Raw genomic sequence first — 8,960 nt, 5'->3', positions numbered from 1 at the left:
ATGTTCACTACAATAACCAAGAAATGGAATCAATCAAGTTCCCAGTGACAATTATGGAGGAAATTAGAAGGGATAATTCAGTTAATCAACACATCTAAATAGTTCATCATTTCCATATGTGGTGAAATTTGTAATCCCATAAATTATTACTTACATACACAATAGGATTGATCATATTAGAGCCTATTGGTTTTTAAACAATCAGAAAGCAAAAACAACTAATGAGCAGAGATATGTAAACTATAGAACACTTAACACTCTATTGGGGGAGGCCCAGATGGGGTTGCAGTCTTGGAAATGGAGGTTCTGTTACTGCTGCTGCTGAAGAGTATATTGAAGAGTCAGCCCTTAGATATTATCTATGTGAGATGTATAATACATATCTGTGTTACTAAAGAGATGAGATAAAGATGTTATTCTTACATGCCATCAAAAGACTTTATTACATTATTTAAGCTTTATTGCTGCACCAATAAATAAGTGGATGCAGGAGATGTTGTATACATATACAACGTGTAAGAAAGTTTATAAGATGAAATCTTGTTTTTTGCTACAACATGGATGGAGTTGAAGGGCATTATTATAAGCAAAACAACAAGAAGGATAAATACTGTATAAACTACACATAAAGGATATAAGGGAACCAAACAAGGTAAATAAAAAATGACTCTGTAACTAATTCTTGGATTTAAACCACAGACCTGGGAGGGCATTGGAAGGAGGCTCAATGAATGCTTGAGGCGGGGATAACTACACTCTGATGGTAAGAATTGTGTGATGACTTACTTCTGATGTGAAATGTCACTCATATCAAACACTATGATATAAACTAATGTTGATTCAAATAAATAAATGTCATACTTCCTCAAATAAATGTAGCAATATTCATATTTTAGTAGATGCTTCTGGAAAACAAACCACGCTGGTAAAATGTAGGTTTTTTAATATCTTACCATCAGATCTGAGAGTGATAATCTGGCCTGAAAACATTTGAGAATTTTACATTTTTCTGAAACTGAAACCAGAAGTCAAGTCAGCTGAATACCTACTTCTCAAGTATATTATATTCTCCTGGTAAGTATTGTAAAGCTGCTTTTCAGATAAAAGATAGCTTTTCCTTTTTAAATTCTGAATTACATTATATGAGTATGTACGTATATAAGTCCTTTAAATTTGTACAATTTCTACTTGTAGAAAATACTGTTTTCACAAAAAGTATCTAAAGCCAAAAGAAGTAAAAGAAAGGGTAGGCCTGGTATTTAACATTTAGGATAGACAATTTCCATCTATCAAAAAGTGACACTGATATATCTCCTTTACTGAATAGTCCTGAATAGGCAACTGCTCCTTAGTGTGAATAAAACAAATCCAGTGCAAATAGAGCTCCTTTCTATTGACAAGATATTATGTTGATTGCAAGATAGATTAATCAATTAATTCAGTTTTTCCCTGGCAAACTTGTACTTGGCACAGGGGATAGAGATAAAGGTTGATTTTAAAAGCTAGAACTTTGACAGAAAGAAACGAGGGATTGCATCTGAAATATGATTATGTTCATCTACTGTCCTCATAGTTCTTGTGTTCTGTGGAACTGCTGTTCATATCAGGGTCTATATTTGGCTCTGAGCCTCTGCTGCTAAGCAACAGTCTTTCTTTAAGATCAGTGCCGGACTCGGGAAGATTGTTTTGGCATTATGTCCTTAACGTCTCACAGATAAAGTGGTAGAGAGGGAGTAGGAAAGGTATGAAAAGTCTGTGTTGAAGCGAGGTCCTCGGGTCCGCACCAGCCTGAATATTCAGGAGCTCACTCTGCTGTGTGGGACATCAGCCAACACTGATGAGCTAAATCAGTTAGGATATGCATCTTTGAACAAAATATCAATAGGGGATTAACAACATGGAAGGTTACGTTTAATCACTTGCTATATTAGGATTTTCCAAACTCATTTGGCAGCTGTTTAATTAATTACACTTAATAATAACTTTTATTTTCTCATTTCAGAAAATAAGGGCCTTAATTTTGGAGATTGGATTTTTAGATCCTGTCTGCCAGCGCACAGAAGGAAAAGAAAAGCAGGCATAGGTGTTTCTTTGCTATGATCCAGAATGCAGCTATTTAAATCTCAGGATCAGTGGTAGGAGGAAGGAGGCACCTGGATTAATGGTATCAGACAGCCTTCTGGAATAGTCTACCCTCTGACAGTAATGCTCCTTTTTCCATTTCTTCACAGTAGGAAGGCTTGTCTCTAAGAAAATGATAGAGAAAGATGTACCGCCTTGAAATATAAAAATACTTTGTTTCAGTCATGGAAACTCACAGGTACATATGTATACACAACACTGCCACTGCCACTGTCCTCCCGTTGTTCATCGATTTGCTTGAGTGGGCCCAGCAAAATTTCCATTGTGAGACTTTGTTGTTACTGTGTTTGGCATATCAAATACGTCACGGGTAGCTTACCAGGCTTTGCCGTGCGGATGAGATACTCTCGGTAGCTTGCCGGGCTCTCCAAGAGGGGCAGAGGAATCGAACTCGGGTTGGCCATGTTGGCTGTGTGCAAGGCAAACGCCCTACCTGCTGTGCTATCGCTCTTGTCCATCTAATTACTTTAATAATATTCTCTCCCAGAGCATAAATTGATTTTACATAAACTAATCTCTGTTAATGCTTTGGAATATTAAATTTTATAATTTTTATCTTTTCATAATAAATGATATTGGATTTGAAATTAAAATAATAGAATACAAAGTTATCTTTTTTCCTTTTTGGTTTATGTAACATGGTTACAGTAGGCTTAACATTAATGATTCTGATTTACAAAGTTACTAAGCCATTACCACTATCAATGACTTTCCATCAATATCCCTTTATATATACACATATATGTGCATATATATGCACTGATGCTGCAAAATTTCAACCATCAGAATGCCATGAATTTAGACATCATGTATTGTGAACCCTTTCCTCTCAGTGCTCAACTAATACCCTCAGATCACAGTTCTATTGATCATTTTATAGGATTGTTTTCATTGGGGATTGCATAATTCCTTGCTCTGTATATTTATTGCTCTATATATTAGTGAGATCGCTTTATGTTTGTCTTTTTTGTCTGACTGACTTTGGATAGTATTACTTCCTTCAATTCTATACAAGTTGCAGCAAACTAATATTTAATCTTTTATTACAGTTGAGTAGTATACCACTGTGCATATATTACAATTTCTTTTTTTAAATTTTTATTAGTGAAACACCATGAGGTACCGTTGTAGACTTACAAATTTTTGTGCTTGGGTTTCAGTTATATAATTTCTTATCATTGTATCACTGTATTACTGTCATCCTATTGTTCATCGATTTACTCGAGTGGGCACCAGTAACGTCTCCATTAGTCCCGGCTCTGAGATTTTAGCAGGCTGCTAAAAAACAATTTCTTGTATGTCCATAAAATAACTATTGGACACCTAGGTTGCTTATGTGTCTTAGATACTGTAAATAATGCATCAATAAACATACATAAGTATATATACTTTTGTCCCAAGGTCTTTTGTGTTCTTGGGGCAAATGTCCAGGAGTCCAGGAGTGGAATAGCAGGGTGCTCTATTCTTCATTTTTTTGAGAAGTTTCCCAACCGTTTTTCAAAGAGGTTGAACCAGACAGCAGTCCCACTAGCAATAAGTGAAACGTTGCTTTTATGCTGTATTCCAGCTAGAACTTGTTTCCAGACTTTTTAATATAGAACATTCTAATTTGTGTGTGGCACCTCATTGTCATTTTAACTTTCATTTTCCTGATAATAAATGAAAAAAACTTTTCATACACCTTTGACCATCTATATATAATCTTTGAGAAACTGTTCATATCCTCTCACCATTTTTTGTGATTTTTTAACCTTTGAGAGTGCTTTATATATAATATATAAACTATATTTATATTACATATTTATTGCTTTATATTTATATAACATATAAATATATATCTTTGATATCCCTTTAATGTATGATATTTGAATATTTTTTCTAATCATTGGAGTGTCTTGTTATTTTATTTTATTTTTCATAATTTTATTTATTTTTTTCTTCTTATATTTATCTATTGAATAACTGTGGGAAAAGTTATAAAGCTTTCAGGTTTAAGTCTCAGTCATACAATGATCAAACACCTTTCCCTTCACTAGTACTCATTTTTCACCACCAAGAACCCCAATATACCCCCTCCCACCCCTCCCAATGCCTGTGAAGCAGATGATTTCTACTTAACTCTTCTCTATATTGATTACATTAATTATTTCGACAAAAGATGCACCATTATTGTTCAGAATTTCCCCCCAAAAAATCAGAATTGCTGAAAAGGCATTGTGAAATACTTTGTATTCTATAGTTGGTTATGAGAATCATATAATGATTTTAGATTTCTGCAAAAAGCCAGATAATTACGAGATTGGTTTCTGTGTGTCTGGTACTATGACTGTGCCGGAGAGCCGCTCGTGGGGGGCAACTCGTGACCTCGGTAGGGCGTGAAGGACTAGCCGGGACCGCCCCCTTCCCATGAGACTGCAGTTGCCCTGTCACCACCAGCTCATACCTGGCTTTCCAATAAGCTCTGAGGCAGCATCCACCTTGCTTCTGGGGGGAAAAAGGTGGAAAGGAGCAACACCCTTTCCCTCCCGGGGAGGCATGGTATCATAGTTTAACGCATGGTCCATTCACTTTTCTGCCGCAAGCTGCCGGGCTCTGGACTAAGTCCTTTTGCCTCTGGAGCCATGGTCGTGCCAGAGTGCCGCTTGTGGGGGCAACTCGTGACCTCGGTAGGGCATGAAGGACGAGCCGGTACTGCCCCCCTTCCCATGAGACTGCAGTTGCCCTGTCACCGCCAGCCATACCTGGCTTTCCAATAAGCTCTGAGGTGGTGGCCACCTTGTATGCGGTCCAGATGCATTTCTGCCAAAAGCCGCTGGTTTTCGAGATTTGTTTCTGAGTCTCTGGGATCATGGCCATTAAGCAGCTTGATCAGGAGTCAGAGAGGCCGTTTGTAGGCGGCGACTCGGGGTTTTATTGGGATGGGGAGGAAAGGGGCGGTTCCATCCCCATCTGGTGAGACCCCACGTGTCTCGTCACTGCAGGCCCAAACCTTACTGTCCAGTGGCCTCTGGAGGATGTCAGTCACCATGCCACCATGAACAACAGGCCAAGGCACAAAACCTATTCCCACTTGGAGTGGCCCAGAGCCAGGAACCTACTGCAGGCACAGGACACATTTCCGCCAAAAGCCTTTGTGTTCCGAGATTCCCTTCTGAGTCTCTGGGATCATGGCCATTACGCAGTTCGATCAGGAACCAGAGAGGCCATGCCTCCAATTATACAGCTGGGCCGGAGGTGGTTTGTGTGTGTGTCTCCCACATACCTAACTTTTGGCCGTTTACTTTCTTGGTAAACTTTGCCCCAAGTTTTTGGTGTCTGGCCAGAGGCACAGCACTAATTTAGGGGTTTCTGAAAGTCTGACCGTGATATCAGGCTGCTGATGCACTTGCCTCACAGGTACAGATTGACCTGCTGGTGGCCCCATACCCCCTGTGTCTTGTTATTTTAGCTTTTTACCTTTTTCACTGTAGAAACTATTTTGATTTGATACAGCCTAATTTGTTTTTGTCTGCTTTTGCCAATGGAATTGTATCATTGAATACTCCTCTGATGTTAGGTATTGAAGTATCTCACCTATGTATTCTTTAGTGTATTTTATAGAGATAGATTTTATTTCAAGGTATTTAAACCATTTTGAATTAACCTCTGTATCAGAGTGAATATGGTCAGATTTATTCTTTTGCAAGTGGACCTCCAGTTTTCCCAGCATTGACGTTGCTTCGTCTCATGCAACTAGCCCCTTTGTGATAAGTTAAGAATCTTCCTTCCTTCCTTCCTTCCTTCCTTCCTTCCTTCCTTCCTTCCTTCCTTCCTTCCTTCCTCCTTTCTTTCTTTCTTTCTTTCTTTCTTTCTTTCTTTCTTTCTTTTTCTTTCTTTCTTCCCGACTTTCTTCCTTTCTATCCACATACAGCAGTGCTCAGTGATTACTCCTCACTCTGTTCTCAAGGATTACTTTTATTTATTTATTTGCTTTTTGGGTCACACCCGGCAACGCTCAGGGGTTACTCCTGGATTTACACTCAGGAATTACCCCTGGCGGTGCTTGGGGGACCTTATGGGATGCTGGGAATCAAACCCAGGTTGGCCACGTGTAGGCAAGTGCTCTACCTGCTGTGCCATTGCTCCAGCCCCCACAGGGATCACTTTTAGCAGCATTACAAGGATTGTATGTAGTACCTGGAATCATACCTGGGTCAGCTGCATGTAACAAAATCACCTTGCCTGCTGTACTGTCTCTTTGTCCCCCAAACTTGCTTTTTATTTTTATTTTTATTTTTTTATTTTATTATTTATTTATTTATTTATTGAATCACTGTGGGAAAGGTTACAAAACTTTCAGGTTTAGGTCTCAGTCATGCAAATATCAAACACATTTCCCTTTACCAATACTTATTTTTTACCATGAAGAACCCCAATAAAACCCCACCCCCGACCCCTCCTCGTCCCTGTGAGGCAGATGAATTCTAGTTAACACTCTATCTGCTTTGATTAGATTCATTGTTTCAATAAAAGATTCATCACTATTATTTAGAGTTTACCCTCCATCCCAAATCAGACATGCTGAAAAAGCATTGTGAAGTGATTTGCTTTCTACAGCTGGGTTCAAGAATTAAATGTTGGTTTTGGATTTCTGCTATTTTACCTATTGACCCTGGAAGTATTTCTACTGAAAGTCAGATAGTTAAGAAATTGGTTTCTGTGTTCTGGAGTCATGGCCGTGCTGGAGAGCCGCTCGTGGGGGCAACTGGTGGCCTCGGTAGGGCGTGAAGGGCGGACCGAAACGCCCCCCTTCCCATGAGGTTTTAGTCGCCCCCACACTCCCGGCTCATACCTGCTGTCCACAAGGCTCCCATGTGGCCGCCATCCTTCTTTCCAGAGAAGAGAGGGCGAATGGGGCAACACCCTTTCCCCTCCGGCAGACTTGATGGCCTGGATCAACGCATAGTCCGTTCACTTTTCTGCTCCAAGCTGCCGGGTTCTGCATTAAGTCCTTGTGCTTCTGGGGCCATGGCTGTGCTGGAGAGCCACTCGCGGGGGGCGACTGGTGACCTCGGTATGGCATGAAGGACGGACCGGAACGCCCCCCGACCCATGAGGTTTTAGTCGCCCCCACACCGCCGGCTCATACCTGCTGTCCACAAGGCTCCCATGTGGCCGCCATCTTTCTTTCCAGAGGGAGGAGGGCAGAAGGGAGCAACACCCTTTCCCCTCTGGGCAGAAATGATTGCCTGGATTAACGCATAGTCCTTTCACTTTTCTGCTCCAAGCTGCTGGGTTCTGCATTAAGTCCTTGTGCTTCTGGGGCTGTGGCCGTGCTGGAGAGCCGCTCGTGGGGGGCAACTGGTGACCTCGGTAGGGCGTGAAGGACGGACCAGAACGCCCCCCTTCCCATGAGGTTCTAGTCACCTCCACACCCCCAGCCCATACCTGCTGTCCACAAGGCTCCCATGTGGCCGCCATCTTTCCAGAGAGGAGAGGGCAAATGGGGCAACACCCTTTCCCCTCCGGCAGACTTGATGGCCTGGATTAACGCATAGTCCTTTCACTTTTCTGCTCCAAGCTGCTGGGTTCTGCATTAAGTCCTTGTGCTTCTGGGGCTGTGGCCATGCTGGAGAGCCGCTCGTGGGGGGCAACTGGTGACCTCGGTAGGGCGTGAAGGACGGACCGGAACGCCCCCCTTCCCATGAGGTTTTAGTCGCCCCCACACCCCTGGCTCATACCTGCTGTCCACAAGGCTCCCATGCGGCCGCCATCCTTCTTTCCAGAGAAGAGAGGGCGAATGGGGCAACACCCTTTCCCCTCTGGCAGACTTGATGGCCTGGATTAACGCATAGTCCGTTCACTTTTCTGCTCCAAGCTGCTGGGTTCTGCATTAAATCCTTGTGCTTCTGGGACTGTGGCCATGCTGGAGAGCCGCTCGTGGGGGCAACTGGTGGCCTCGGTAGGGCGTGAAGGACGGACCGGAACGCCCCCCTTCCCATGAGGTTTTAGTCGCCCCCACACCCCTGGCTCATACCTGCTGTCCACAAGGCTCCCATGCGGCCGCCATCCTTCTTTCCAGAGAAGAGAGGGCGAATGGGGCAACACCCTTTCCCCTCTGGCAGACTTGATGGCCTGGATTAACGCATAGTCCGTTCACTTTTCTGCTCCAAGCTGCTGGGTTCTGCATTAAATCCTTGTGCTTCTGGGACTGTGGCCATGCTGGAGAGCCGCTCGTGGGGGGCAACTGGTGGCCTCGGTAGGGCGTGAAGGACGGACCGGAACGCCCCCCTTCCCATGAGGTTTTAGTCGCCCCCACACCTCCGGCTCATACCTGCTGTCCACAAGGCTCCCATGCGGCCTCCATCCTTCTTTCCAGAGAAGAGAGGGAGAATGGGGCAACACCCTTTCCCCTCTGGGCAGAAATTATTGCCTGGATTAACGCATAGTCCGTTCACTTTTCTGCTCCAAGCTGCTGTCTTCTGCATTAAGTCCTTGTGTTTTCTGGGGCTGTGGCCGTGCTCCAAACTTAACTCTGATTTTCAGAGAGAAACGTTGGGTGGTTTACTTCCCATGGATCACTTTGTATATAGAGAGATGTTTTGAGAAAAAGTCCTAGTTCCCGCATACTCGAGCTGTGTTTGTAGAGGCTTCTGGTCACCGGGGTTCCATCTGGGGGAGGCGGGATGCGGCACCTACCCCATCTGGAACTTGCTGGTGATCTCGGCTCTTTTTGGAACCTGTTTTTTTTTTTTTCCCTCCGGGATCTGTGGTTCCCGCACCCTCCATGTGGTCCTTCTCTTAGGCTGAATGCTTCAAAGATGGCGCTGGGGGGCGGG

Source organism: Sorex fumeus, unplaced genomic scaffold (genome assembly GCF_029834395.1).
Source record: "Sorex fumeus unplaced genomic scaffold, SorFum_2.1 ptg000050l, whole genome shotgun sequence".
NCBI classification, from domain to species: Eukaryota; Metazoa; Chordata; class Mammalia; order Eulipotyphla; family Soricidae; genus Sorex; species Sorex fumeus.
The sequence above is the reverse complement of the archived record's forward strand: the minus strand, read 5'-3'. Positions refer to the sequence as shown.